This window comes from Heterocephalus glaber, unplaced genomic scaffold, assembly GCF_053883595.1.
Source record: "Heterocephalus glaber isolate CG9 unplaced genomic scaffold, H.glaber_assembly_v1.0 deba00001572, whole genome shotgun sequence".
Taxonomy (NCBI): domain Eukaryota; kingdom Metazoa; phylum Chordata; class Mammalia; order Rodentia; family Bathyergidae; genus Heterocephalus; species Heterocephalus glaber.
The window spans coordinates 7,027,418-7,042,843 of record NW_028258357.1 but is presented as its reverse complement, the minus strand read 5'-3'; the positions used below and the strand labels follow the sequence as shown (position 1 = coordinate 7,042,843).

The following is a 15,426-nucleotide window of genomic DNA, read 5'->3' as shown; positions in this document are numbered from 1 at the left end:
GGTCTCACTTTGTAGTTCAGGCTAGCCTTTAACTCAAGGCAATCTTCCTGTCTCAGCCTCCCAAGTGATGTGATTACAGGTATGTGCCACCACACCTGGCTTTCATCCAGTCTTTTATCTTTTAAAATGTGTTCACAAGTCATTGACTCCTAAATTTATATCCATTTTTAACCTTTCAAACTTCATATTCCTATGTTGTTCATCTTGAACTCTTGTATGACTAATAGACATTTCACACTTACATGTTTACCACTGAACTCATGAGTTTTACCTCCATTCTTTCTACCCTGCCTCATTCTGCATTTACAGCTCTTCCGATCTCATTTTAATGGCAATCTCATCCTAGTTGCTTAGGTCAACTGAATCATCTGCAAATTCTCAGTTTCTCTCATATCCCACAACTAATCCATATAGGAATCTTGTGTATTTTGCCACCCTATTATATCCAGAATCTGACTTTTCTCATCACCTGTACTATTCACATGAGCCAATGCACAGTTATCATCCCATAACTGGATGACTACAGTGGCCTCTTGTTTTCTCTGCTTTATCTCTTGACCATTTATGTCTACTCAAACGCAGTGATATATTCTGATATATAAATCAGGTGTCACTCTTCTACTCAAAATCCTCCAGTGTCTTTTCATTCAGAGAATTCAGAGTCCTCATAGAGACTTCAACAAGGGACTATTTGACCAGGTACCCTGTCAGCTCTCTGAATTTATCTTCCACACTCACATACTTGCTTACTGTGTTCCAATCAAACTAAGATTCTGTTGTGGTTTAGATCTGAAATGCCCCCCAATAGGATTGTGGTTATACTAACTGATCAGTGCATTAATTCATTGATGAGCATGACTGACTGTGCTGTTATGAGGTGGGGCCTGATTGTAGATAGATCACAGGGGGATGACCTGGAAGGATGTATTCTTGTCCCCAACTCGTCCCCTAGCCCCTGCCCCCTGGCTGCCATGGGGTGAGCAGCTTTCCTCCACCATGCCTTTTTGCCATGATGTTTCTGCCTTGGATCCAGCTATTTGAAATGTAGTCAGCTTTCCCATCCCCTTCTTACTTCCAATCTTCTCTATTTTCTTTTTCCCATATGCCAGTGATGGCAAAACTTTTAGAGACTGACTGTCCAAACTGCAACCCAAAACCCACTTATTTATCACAAAGTGCCAACTACGTCCCATGTGTGCCATTATCCAATGCTTAGCTGTGGGGGCAATGCTGGGGGGACTTGGCTTGTGTCCTGACAAGAGAGGGCTCTGTGTGCCTGCTATAGCACACCTGTCATAGGTTCACCACCACTGCCATATGCCCTGTCATTTTTTCAGATACAATATAATTTTCTCATTTACTATGATTGTTGCACAACTCCTTCCTATAGAGTAAGAATATTTGTTTTGTTCTCTGATAAATCCCAACCACTTAACAAAGGAACTGTATTATCTCACATAGCACCCAACTCCATCCCAGGAAATTCTAATATTTATTCCTGTTAAGCCAGTAAATAAATTCCCTCTGCCAGACACATTTCTATACTTAGGAACAAGAGTCCAATTTCCAGACTACATAAACTACTGTCTTAGTCCATTTTGTGTTGGTATAACAAAATACCTGAGGCTAGATAGTGTATTTTAAAAAGAGATTTATTTGGTTCATAATTCTGATGGCTGGAAAGTCCAAATAGTATGTTAATGGTGCCCTGGTGAGGGTCCCTGGCTGCATCACAACATGGCAGAGAAGTAGAAGGTGAAATAGGCGTGTGAAAAGAGGGCAAGAGGAGGTGTCAGGGTCACTTTAAAACAATCCACTCTAACCCAGTCACAAAAGACCTGACTTACTTCTGAGAGATGCTCATCATTTTATGAGGGTGGTTCCCCATGGCCTAATTACCTCCACCAGTCTCCACCCCTTAAAGGTTACACCACCTCCTCACCACCGTGCTAGGACCACTCTTCCAGCATGTGAACCTTTGGGAGACTACTTACCCCACCACAGCAACTCAAGATCTTTTCAATTGTGTATTGAAGTACACAAGTTCATTTATTTATTCTGTAAATATTTCAGTATCACAAATGGTACAATTTGATCTTTGGTAGAATAATGTTTTCTACAGTGTTTCTAGGAACATCTCAGCACCAAGGCCTATAGCTACTGAAACTAGAGCCCCAAATATTTGCACCTTAGTCCAAGATTATTTTACAAAATAGCACCTTCTGAAAATGCACCTTTTCAGTAAATCTATGTGATGAATTGGTAAATTCAAAGTGCGATTATTACAAATTATTTAGTAGTAAAATAACAACTAATTAAGGTTAATTATATACAATGCATTATGCAACCTGTGTATTTTCATTTGGCCTAACATAAGAAAAAATTAGATGTTCAAATTTACAACCTGGAAACATTTTAGCGCTTCTGCTTAAGGCCTTAAGATTTGTCACATACTTCATATTAAGTAGGTGAGCTGGACCCACAGAAATGCCATCTAAATTGTCAGCTGAACTCTTCCAATATGAAGCACTTGCCAAAAGCAATTTTACATTAGTTGATTTGCCAAGTATATATCTTTAAACACCAAGCAAATATCAGGAGTCTTGCTTTTGCTTTTTTTTTTTTGGCAGGGTGGGGGTGGGGGTGCTGGAGTATCAAATTGCCCATTAGACTTCTTTCAATTTAAGCATAAACCACCAAACAAATTTTAAAAGGTTTCAGACTCTTTTGAAAGAGATTTAAATGTTGTTAAACCACAGAATTTCAAAAGACATCATAGTCCTTCTGGTTATGACCGGCAAGTTTAAAAAGAAATATCTATAAAATCAATTGAGAATACTAAGAAAACAGGTCATCTAATATTACTGTAATTTCAAGTGTTCTGTAGGGATTTCTGAGTATTTTTAGTATTTTCTTTGCAAGCATAGTAGGTATTCTTTTTCCCATGGTATATATTAGAGATTAATGTACTCTGATAAAGCAGCTATTTTTAAAACACATCTAGACTTTTTCCCTTTCATATCATTGACATTTAAAGGAGTCCAGGTCAGTTGCTTTGGAGAAAATTACTTAAATTGGGCGTTTTGCTTCTTTGTTTTTTTACTTTCTTCCTAATTACATTTAAATTGGGTATTTTTTCAAGAACACTAGATATAATCATAAAAATGTATGTAAGTGTTCCCAATCAAATCATTCCATGTGAGTGTACTAAAGAATTAGTGAATAGTGAATAAAAAATTAAGAATTTCAGAGGTCCCGAGTCAAGCAGAAGAAGCCGAATCAGCCTGCTGCAGACACCCTACCGAGGTCCCGAGTCTCACGGAAGACACCAAATCAGCCCGCGCCCTGGCAACAATCCACTGGACCCACCACCCTCTGCTCCTCTGTACAGCCACCTGGTTCCACACTACAAAGACGCAGAGGACACCAGACCACCAGACCATGGTACTGAGTCCCGCTGCTCCCGGCCCAGAGGTAGGGGCTTCTGAGCCACCATCCCACTGCTCCTGGGCAAGAGGAAGGGGCTTCCAGGCCACCATCGCTCCCGCTGCTCCCAGCCCACAGGAAAGGGCTTTTGGGCCACCATCCCTATCGCTGCTCCCAGCCACTATCCCACCTCTCCCAGCTCAGAGGAGGTAATCCGTGCAAGGGCCAACAGCCTCCTGCCCCCAGTCGAAATGAGAAAACACGTAAATAAGTCTCAAAACCAGACTTCCAGATCACCTACAGCAACCCCAAAGGGAAATGAGATGGAACACTCTGATACTCAACCACCTGGACCCACTGAACTGGCAACAAAAGGGGATCTGGAAAAAATGAAAGCAGAAATAATTTCTCAGATAACAGGAGAAATTGTGCCCCTAGTGCAAGACATGATTAATAAATCTAGAGAGGAGCTCAGGAACATGATGGAATCCCAAAATAGGAAACAAATGGAATCCATAAAACAGATGCAAATAGATTTCCAGGACATGAAAAACTCCACTGAATGTCTACACAGCAGAATGAGCCAATGTGAGGACAGGATTTCAGATACAGAAGATAAGATTGCAATTAGTGACCAGGAAAAGAAAAATTGCTTCAAAATTATAAGGGAACATGAGAAATCAATCCAGCAGCTGCTAGATGATGCAAAGAAGAATAACATAAGACTAATTGGAGTCAATGAAGAAAGAGGAGAGAGTGCAGATGACATAAAATATCTCCTCACAGAAATAATGGCAGAAAACTTCCCAAGCAGGGGAAAAGAGTTTGACATACAGATAAGTGAGGCATATAGGACTCCAAATAGCCTTGATCAAAAAAAAATCTACACATAGGCATATAATTGTTAAGATTCCAGAAACTCAACAGAAAAACAAAGTTCTACAAGCAGTTAGAGAAAAGAAACAAATCACATAGAAAGGAAAGCCCATCAGAATCACAGCAGACTTCTCAACACAAACCATCAAGGCAAGAAGAGCTTGGAGTGACATATTCCAAGCCCTAAAAGAAAACAGCCTCCAACCCAGATTGATGTACCCTGCAAAACTATCTTTCAAAATTGATAGAGAAATAAGATACTTTCATGACAAAGAGCACCTTAGGAACTTCATGAATACCAAACCAGCACTCCAAAGAATTTTACACAATATCCTAGGAACAGACATTGAGGATCACAACCCCAGGAAGCAAAGCAGAATGAACCCATCTGGCATGACAAGAAATTAAATGTCAAGGGGGAGAACCCAACAAAAAGAAAAAGTCATGGCAATGACAAGTCAATACATTGCAGTTATAACCATCAATGTTAATGGTCTCAATTCACCAATCAAAAGAAATAGACTGGCAGAATGGGTCAAGAAGCAAAATCCAACAATATGCTGCATACAAGAAACACACTTAATTCAAAAGGAAACTCATAGACTGAAAGTTAAAGGGTGGAAAACAATACTGCATATGACAGGAACCCAAAGAAAAACAGGAGCAGCTATCCTCTTTGCAGATCAAGTAGATTTCAAACCAACCCTGATTAAGAGAGATGAAGAAGGACACTACATCCTTGTAAAGGGAAGAATCCAAGAGGAAGAGATGACAATCATAAATATCTATGCACCACACACTGGTGCACCCAACTATATAAAACAAATACTAACAGACATGAAAAGTCATACATGCACTAATACAAGTGTAGTGGGGGACCTCAACACCCCACTGTAACAAATAGATAGATCAACTAGACTAAAAATAAGTAATGAAATACTAGAACTCAATCGAACTCTTGAACAAATGAACTTAACAGATGTTTACAGAGTCTTCCACCCCACAAAATCAGAATACACATTCTTCTCAGCTGCACATGGGTCATTCTCAAAAATAGACCACATACTCACAAATAGAACATGTTTAAGTAAGTGCAAAGGAATTGAAGTTAACCCCTGTATATTATCAGACCACAGTGAGATGAAATTGGAGATCCATAACAAAAGAAACTGGAAAAACTTCATAAACACGTGGAAATTGAACAACATACTTCTGAATAACCAATGGGACACAGAGGAAATTAAAGAAGAAATGAGACAGTTCCTTCAATTAAATGACAATGACAATACAACATATTGGAATCTATGGGACACAATGAAAGCAGTCTTACGAGGGAAATTCATAGCAGTGAATACACATATTAGGAAAACAGAATGAGCCCAATTAAACAAACCTGATGCTGAACCTCAAGCTTATAGAAAAAGAAGAGCAGGACAACCCCAAAGCTCATACAAGGGAGGAAATTATAAAGATCAGAGGAGAAATCAATGCAATGGAGACTAAGAGAACGATACAAAAAAATCAATGAAGCCAAGAGTTGGTTCTTTGAAAGAATCAACAAAATCGATAAACCCTTACCCAACCTTGTCAGAAAGAGGAAAGAAAAGGCCCAAATCCATGCAATTAGGAATGAAAAGGGTTAAATTACACCAGATCCAGCAGAAATCCAGAGGATCATCAAAACCTACTTCCAGAACCTATACGCCAGTAAGATGGACAACACAGAAGAAATGGACAGATTCCTAGATACATATGAATTACCAAAGTTGAACGGAGAAGACCTAAAAATTCTGAACAACCCAATATCAACCAATGAAATTAAAAATTTAATTAAAAACTTATCAACTAAGAAAAGCCCTGGCCCTGATGGCTTCACTGCTGAATTCTACAAGACATTTAGAGAGGAACTGCTGCCACTACTGTTTAAACTCTTCAATGAAATTGAAAGAGAAGCAATACTCCAGAATTCGTTCCTGGAAGCAAGCATCACCTTGATCCCCAAAGCAGAGAAAGACCCAACCGAAAAGGAGAACTATAGGCCAATCTCACTAATGAACACAGATGCAAAAATCCTTAATAAGATACTGGCAAACAGAATGCAGAAGATCATTAAGAAGATCATACACCCTGATCAAGTGGGATTCATCCCAGGGATGCAGGGATCGTTTAATATATGAAAATCAATCAATGTAATACACTATATCAATAGAGCCAAGGACAAAAACCATATGATTATCTCCATAGACACAGAAAAAGCATTTGACAAAATCCAACATGCATTTATGATAAAAACCCTACAAAAAATTGGAATAGATGGTCTCTACCTCAAACTGATAGAAGCCATCTATGAAAAACCAACAGCCAATATCATACTAAATGGTCAAAAACTGAAATCCTTCACAGTCAAATCAGGAACAAGACAAGAATGTCCACTATCACCACTCTTGTTCAATATAGTTCTGGAAACATTAGCCACAGCAATTAGACAAGAGAAAGAAATAAAAGGAATAAAGATAGGAAATGAAGAAGTCAAATTGTCATTATTTGCAGATGACATGATACTCTATATAGAAGACCCCAAGAACTCCACCAAAAGTCTTCTAGACTTAATAACCAAATTCAGTCAAGTAGCTGGTTACAAGGTCAACACACAAAAATCAATAGCTTTCCTCTACACAAATGGCAGACTCACTGAGAGAGAAATAGGGCAAATAATTTCTTTCACAATAGCATTTAAACTTAAATACCTAGAAATCAACCAAACGAAAGTAATCAAAGACCTCTTCTCTGAAAACTATAGCACTCTGAAAAGAGAGATTGAAGATGATATCAGAAAATGGACAGACATCCCCTGCTCCTGGGTAGGAAGGATTAATATAGTGAAAATGGCCATACTTCCAAAACTGCTATATAGATTTAATGCAATTCCAATTGAGATCCCAGCAGCATACTTCATGGACCTTGAGAAAACAATCCAAAAATTCATTTGGAACAAGAAGAGACCCAGAAGAGCAAAAGCAATTCTAGATAACAGAGACATGGCAGAGGGTATCACAATTCCCAACCTGAAACTCTACCACAAAGCTACTGTGATAAAAACAGCATGGTACTGGCAAAGAAACAGACCTGAGGACTAGTGGAACAGATTAGAAGATGCAGAAACAATGCCAGACACACTCAGCCATCTCATCTTCGACAAAGGAGCCAAACACCCTCACTGGAGGAAAGATAGCCTCTTTAATAAAAGGTGCTGGAAAAATTGGGCTTCAACTTTCCAAAGATTAAAACTAGACCTGTATCTCTCACCATGCACTAAACTAAAATCAAAATGGATTAAAGATCTAAATATTAAAACAGAAACTCTGAACCAGTTGGAACAGAGGTTAGGTAGAACCCTTGAAGACATCAGTGTAGGAAAAGATTTTATGAACAAAACCTCAGTTGCCTGTGAACTAGCACAAACAATAAACAAATGGGATCTCTTCTTATTAAAAGTCTTCTGCACAGCAAGAGAAACCACCAGCAGGGTGAAGAGGCACCCCACAATTTGGGAAAAAATCTTCACCTGCTCTTCCTCAGACAAAGGTCTACTATCTCGAATCTAAAAAGAACTTAAAAAGATCAGACCTCCCAAATTTAAAGACCCAGTTCAAAAATGGGCATCTGAAATGAACAGACATTTCTCAGACAAAGAAGTAGAAATAGCAAATAAATACATGAAAAAATGTTCAATATCACTGGTCATTCGAGAGATGCAAATGAAAACAATGCTGAGATTCCACTTCACTCTAGAAAGAATGGCTGCTATCATGAAATCAACCAATAACCAATGCTGGCGGGGCTGTGGGGAAAGAGGAACCCTGCTCCACTGCTGGTGGGAGTGGAGACTGGTGCAAGCACTGTGGAAATCAGTATGGAGATACCTCAAAGAACTAGGACTGGAAGTCCCATTTGACCCTGCTATTCCACTGCTGGGGATCTTCCCCAAAGAATTAAAAGAATCATACCACAGTGATATATGTGTACCCATGTTCATAGCAGCACAGTTTGTAATAACTAAAACTTGGAAACAGCCCAAATGCCCATCTACTGGAGACTGGATAAAGAAAATGTGTTTTCTAAAATAAAATGGAATACTACTCAGCCATAAAAAATGAGAAATTAGAGACATTTATAGCTAAGTGGATGCACATTGAGGCGATACTCTTAAGTGAATAAATAGGACACACATGTATAAATAGCGAATAGTTTCTCTGGTGTGAGAAACTGAAAGTGTAAATAAGGACTAAATGCATAATAGGTAATGTGAAATAGGAAGAAAAGGGGCAAAGGGGTAGGGGTAGTGGGAGGAGCAAGGGAAAGGAAAGAAGGGAAAGGAAAAATGCTGAGAAATGGAAAAAATGGAAATAAAGTCTTTGTAAACAGGGAAGGGTGGAGGGGTGAAAGGAGAGCTAGGAATGGGGAAAAAATAAGAACCAAGATGCATTATGTAAAGGTACAATGCCCAGTGAGAAATGTAATTGTGTCATATACCTAAAATGTACCAATAAAAGAATTTAATTTAAAAAAAAAAGGAAAAAAAGAAAGAGAAAAATTAAGAATTTCTGCTCTGTGAATTTTATAAAAATTAGCACTTTTTTTTTTTTACTCTTTCAAACACAGGGGAACTGTAGTTCCCAATTCCCAGAATTTGAATAAAGATACTGTTGTTGGTATACATAATTGAATTATTCATGCAAAAAATTTTTAACACCTTCATATTTTACTTGTATTTGTACTTTGACTATGGAAAATATTCATAGCAGAAAATAGTGCATTATGATGATAGTGTATATGACATATATTTCAAAGGAATTTGTTATGGAGTTTATAGCATATAAAAAGTGGTTGCTCATATTTGAAATGTCTGGGCATGATGGGGTAATCTATCATTTGTATTAGTAGAGACTCTCTCTTATAAGCAGTTATATACTGCTAAATGTCTAACAACAGGATCTTTTCCCCAGCAAGTTTTTTAAAAAGGTAAAAAACAAATAGTCCTGATTTGTAGCTTTTGCTACTTACCAAGGAGAAAATATTTCCACTATGCCCAATTTCAGACTCCAATGTGTATCAGTTTGTGTGGAAAATTCCTACAAATTTTAACTTGTTCTTACATGCTAATCTGAATCTACTCCAGGTTATCATTGGTGTTAGGAAGAAAAACACCACACAGTCGGATTAAAGCATCTTAATTGAAGAGATTAAGGACAGAGCTGACCACAGATGAAGAGATTTTCTTCAACAACTCTTGGGAAAGAGCTAGTAGGCTTGTTTTCATACACTGCTCTGCAGTTGACTAGGAAGCTCCAGAACTAGATCCTGAAGACAGAATAAGCAAAGACATTGACCCAATGTCCATAACATTGGGTCAAACTCATACTGGGTGAAAATCTCAATTTACCACATATTTGACAGTGTTAGGCAACTTAATCTCTGGGCTCCATTTTCTTCATCTGTATGATAAAAATAGTAATACCACCCATGTCATAGTGTTGTTTTAGACATTTGATAGATTCATACCTAATAGCTTAAAGCTATTTGCAAGGAGCAAGTACTCAGTATTAGCATTATCATCACATCATTCTAAATTAACAATATCAGAAGCAATTTTTCCACATAAAGCCTTAATATCAAATCTCATCTAATGATATGAAAATCATGCTCATCCTTAGCAATTATTCAGAACAGGAGAAAAGTTAATCTCTGGGGCCCCAAAATAATCCTTACTCAAACTAAGTGGGCTAACAAAAATGAAGAGAACATGATTTTTCTAAACAAGCATTCAACATCTTTGACCTAAAATGAGGGAAGGAATGACTACAGGGTAAGCAAAAAAAAAAAAAAAGTGCTTAATACATAATTTAAAAACCATATACATCCTTTTCCAAAAAGTCATACAAAATATATCTAATCACACCAAAATAGATCTCAGTGGCACAAAACTATGCTCTGGGTAAATCAAGGTGACAAAAATTATCTTGTGTAAATTCATGGAAAAGGCATTATAGTAGCTCCTTATGGTACAAAAACAGACCATTGGTATTTGGAGTGGAATAGGGAAGTTACTGAAAATCAATAAAAGCAAAATAATAAGTGTTAGCCACTTAACACATCATTGTTTTAATCATTGTAGAGAAGCAAACTCAACCAATAAGCATTTCAAGTTTTATTTCACTGCATGATTACTGAGTAATAATAATCAATAATCAGCTGATGAATCAAAGAATTCATCACTTTAATTGTTCATGTTTCTCAGCGGGTAGTTTCTGTTCACTAAATGTGCTCTTTCCTGTCCTGTCTTATCTTCTTCTGATACATATTTTAATACACTGAATGGAAATGTGTAATGAATGAAAAAATGTAACAAGAACTGCTCTTTATTTTTGATAAACTATTCCCCTAAATGTTTTTTGGTTAAAATTTCTCATAAGTTTAAACAAAAACCAAATTAACAAAAAAACATAATTTCCAAGATTTTACCAATGCTGACGATTTAAAATGAACATTTCATTATACTTCAACTCAACCACTGATATTTAAGTTACCAAAATGAAACTAGAAAAGGGAAATGATGAAGTAGGATGTTTGGCAGAAGAAATATCTAAGCAAAGTGCTGGTGGTGCATTTCTCTTGACAGTTTATAGAAAAATGTGAGAAGAGACAAAGATGGAATTTATAATTAAAGAGGAAGCTAACCATAAAGATTTGGAAGGTTCTTAACCTGGAAAAACTGTAACTGTGTTAAGGACAGAATACTAAGGGTACTGTTAAGCTATCATTTGATAATTTTAGCACGGGGAGAGGGAAGCAGATGCTATTTATTGAGACATGGAAGAATGGCCCCAATGTATTTTGCTACCACTCCCATCAAAGGCCCAGAGTGTCAAGGCTGGAGGACAGAACTATGTTGAAAGAGGGCCTTTGAATACACTCAACTTTTGGTGCCCTGTGCCACATCAAGTCTCTGTTCCTTTACCCTGAATTTGAGTGCAGTGCTCCTCTGTCACCCCAGCTATAGTTCAGGGAGACCCAGACTGAGCTCGGCTGCTTTTCTGAAATGTGTTGGCCATAAGCCTTGGTGGTGACTATTGGGTACCAACTCTAGGTATGCCGAGTATATAGTGTAAGTTATAGAGGCATGGTTAACCCACTGGAATTTCAAAGGATGCTTCAGAGGAGGCTCAGGGCCCTGCCTGTGAATGGGTCCCTAAAGAAGGCTCTTACTAGGGCAGTGCTTGGTGGAGCCATGTGAGCAGGACCACAACTAAGAGCCCCAAACGGTGATGTCATTGGAGCTGTGAGGGTGGGGCGACCCCAAGACCACAGAGCTGCAGAGCCTCCAATGTGCAGCTCCCATTTGTGGCAGCTGCTACACGGGCTGTGTCCATGGGGGCAGGATCCTCCTGAAGCCTTGGGAACAAAACTTCTCCCCTCCTCCAGGGTATACAGAAGGCAGGATATTGTTTTTAATCTATAAGATTTAAAGTTGTTTGCCTTGTTGGGTTTTGGACATACTTGAAACTTATTACCAGTTTCTTGTGTCTCTTTCTCCCATCTGAAATGGGAATCTCCATCCTATGCCTGTCCACTACTGTATTTTGCAAGCACATAATCTGTTCAGTTTCACAGGCTTAGAGGTGGAGAGAGATATTTGGTTTACATGATATTTAAATGAGACTCTGGACTGTAGGCTTTTGAGTTGATGCTTGAATAAGTTAAGGCTTTGGGAGTTGTGAAGATGGAAAGAACATATTTAACATATGAGAAGGAAATGGATCTGGGGATCCAGGCCAGAGTGGTTTGAATGTTTGTTTTCCTCTAAAATTCATGTTGAGACTCATTCAGTGTCCAAAGCAGTAGCATTAACAGGTAGACCTTTAGGAGGTGAATAGACCAGGAGGGCTTCTCCTTCAGTAATGGGATTATTGCCCCTTGTAAAAGAGGAATCTGCCCTTTTTGACCTTTGTGCCCTCCATCTTTTGCTGTGTGAGGACTCAGAATTTGTCTCATTCAGAGGATGCACTAACTAGGCACCATTGTGAAAGCAGAGAGCCCTTAGCAGACAGCAAGCACCTTGATCTTGGAATTGTGAAAAATAAGTTTCTGTTGTTTATAAATTACCCAATTGTTTTGTTATGGAAGCAAAAGTGGACCAAGGCAATTGCTAAAAATTAATGTCTAAAAGCAGTATGTTATTCTAATATTTGCTACCAGAGTTAGACTGTGGTAAACATTTTATAATCAGAAAAAAGATGAAGGCTTTGAATTAGAATATTTTGTGATTTTATCTGGTAATATAGGTTTTAATATCTCATGGAGCAACATGCAACTGGAAGAAAATGATTTTAAAATTTTAGTCATTTGTCAGATATCATAAGTAATTTGAGAAACCTGTAAGTAATTCTGTTTGCATTTTTAAAATTGTGATTATGGGACAACTTTCAAAATGATGTTAAGAGCTCCATGAACCTACTCCAATCAGATGAACACACTTGGTAAAAATTCCATAATAAAAATATTAAATCTCTGGAAATTGTCTTCTGGGTATACAATAAATGAAGTAATATTCAAAACAGTCTACCAAATCTCAGTAAGAGCAGCAAGTCTGTGGTATTTGGACCACTCTTTCCTTTCACTGCATCTTAGTTTAGTGTGACAGAAGCAGCTCTACTGTGATCTTGAAAAAATAAGTTGGTCTTTTTCTTCACATTATTATGTACAAAAATTAGCTGAATATATATATATATATATATATATCTCAAAGAATGAAATGTAAGAACTAAAACTATAAAACTCTCAGAAGAAACCTTAGGTCATACAAAGCTTTCTTAGATATAACACCAAAAAAGAAAAAAAAAAGGCAACCAAAATAAAAAGTTCATGGACTTAAAATTTAGAAACTTTTTGTTTCATAGAATACTATAAAGAAAGTGAAAAGACAACCCACAGGGTGGGAGAAAATATTTTCAGATTTTATATATATATATATATACACACACATATATATATATATATATATATATAAAAGAACTTGTATCTAGAATACGTAGAGAACACTTAAAACTTAATAATATAAAGACAACTCTTTTACAAAATGGTCAAATGATTTGAATATTTTTCTAAGAAGATGTATCAAGACCAATACAGACATGGAAAAATGATGGTCATCCATAACTATTAGGGAAATATAAATCAAAACCAAGTGATGTATCACTTCATACCCACTAAGATGATTGCTTTTTTCTGATTAAAAAGTAATAACAAAGTTGACAAAAATCTGGGGAAATTGGAAATTTTATATGTTGCAGATAGGAATATAAAATGGTGCAGCTATTTTTGGAAACTAGCATTTCCTCAAAATGTTATAGATTGTCATCATATATTCCAGCTGTTCCAAGAGTTGTGAAAATAGATGTCTAGATGTATAAGAATGTTTACCTTGACATTACTTATCATAGACAAAAATAGAACCAACTCAAATGACCATACTTTGGTAAATGGGTAAGTAAAATATGATACATCCATACAATGGAATGTTATTTGTCTATGAAAAAACAATGAAATACCATTACATGCAACAGCATCAAAGAATCTTGAGAAGACAATAAGTGGAAGAAGTCATTAATGAAGATCACATATTGAATGATTTCATTTATATAAGATATCAAGAATAGGCAAATCCATAGAAACAAGAATGTCTTAGTGAGTGTAGAGTGGGGAGGTTAGAAGAAAATAATGAGTAATTGGTAATCAATGTGTATTTGTTTTTTGGATTGGTGAAATGATTTAAAATTGATCATAGTTGTGGTTGTACAACTCTGAATATACTAAACTTTTGCAAAAAATAATTGAACTATGTACCTAAAACAATGAATTATAGATGTATGAATTATATTTCAATGAAGTTTTAAAAAGTATGATTCTACTGTTCACAGTTATTATTTTTTTTATTGTTCACAGTTTTGAATTGTCAGTGACAAGTTTTCTTTGCAGCTAAGGACAAATCTTGGGAACATATTGAGAAAAACTAAATGGTCTATGTTTAAAGTTATTTTTTTCTTCAGTTTCTTGCTAGTATTCTCTTTCATTGATGCTATGAGACCTTTCCTTGAGAATAACAAGGTGGAAGAAGGGAAATTTTCAACAAACCTACTGCACTCTACCTTTGATGTGAATTCTGATCATTCCAACAGGGAGCCCAATGGCACTTTTTCTAATATTCCATGTGATAGTTTTCTATTATTTTAACAAATTATCACAAACCAAGTGGTCTCAGTTGATTTCCTGTTTATTATCTTGTTTTTCCATGGATTACAAGTTTGACACAGAGGTCTTTTGATTAGAATTAAGATGTTCATAGAGCTTCATCCCTTCTGGAGACTTGTCTTTTCCAGTTTCTTGAAACCATCTGTGTTTCTTGGCTCATGTCCTCCTTCCTCTATGTGTCATTAATTGAAAATGCATTTATTACACCTAATATACCAAACGTCATAGCTTAGCCAAACAGTACACTGTAAAGTACTGGCTGTTTACACTTTTGATCGTCCAGTTAATTGAGAGACTGCCTCTGTGCCAGGATTGATTGAGAATATCTACATCGTTGACCTGGGTCAAGATCAAAGTTTGAAGTATGGTTTCTACTGAATGCCTATACAGTGCTACCTTGGTTCATGAACTTAATTTGTTCCATGATTCTGGAAAAGATGGCCATGTTTGTGTTTGTGCGGGAAAGATGGCTGCAGTCCTGTTTGTCACCTGTTGTAGAGTTTGCAAACAAAAAATTTTGCTAAATGCTTTTGTTTGCGAACCAAACTGTTCGCAAACAAAGCATTCATGAACTGAGGCACCACTGTGTTGCCTCCACACCACTGTAAAGTTAAACTGTCACAAGTCAGGGACCATCTATATCCCCAAATGTATGACATACCAAGCTATGATTATGATGGTTGTCTAAAGTCTATGAAGTGGATGTTTTCCGTGAATTGCAGATGACATTTTGATAGTTATTATAAGTGGGTTTAATAATCTTTCCAAAAATAAGAGACACATTTTAACAAAACATGTGGTTAACTAGGACAGTGA

At 36.9% G+C, this 15,426-nt stretch overlaps 1 protein-coding gene across 1 annotated transcript in view; it reads left to right on the top strand.

The window, feature by feature from the left end:
• The window catches only part of Zc3h11d (zinc finger CCCH-type containing 11D), a 42,514-nt gene that overhangs the window by 9,267 nt on the left and 17,821 nt on the right, over positions 1-15,426 (top strand). The gene's annotated exons all lie outside the window — the stretch shown is intronic.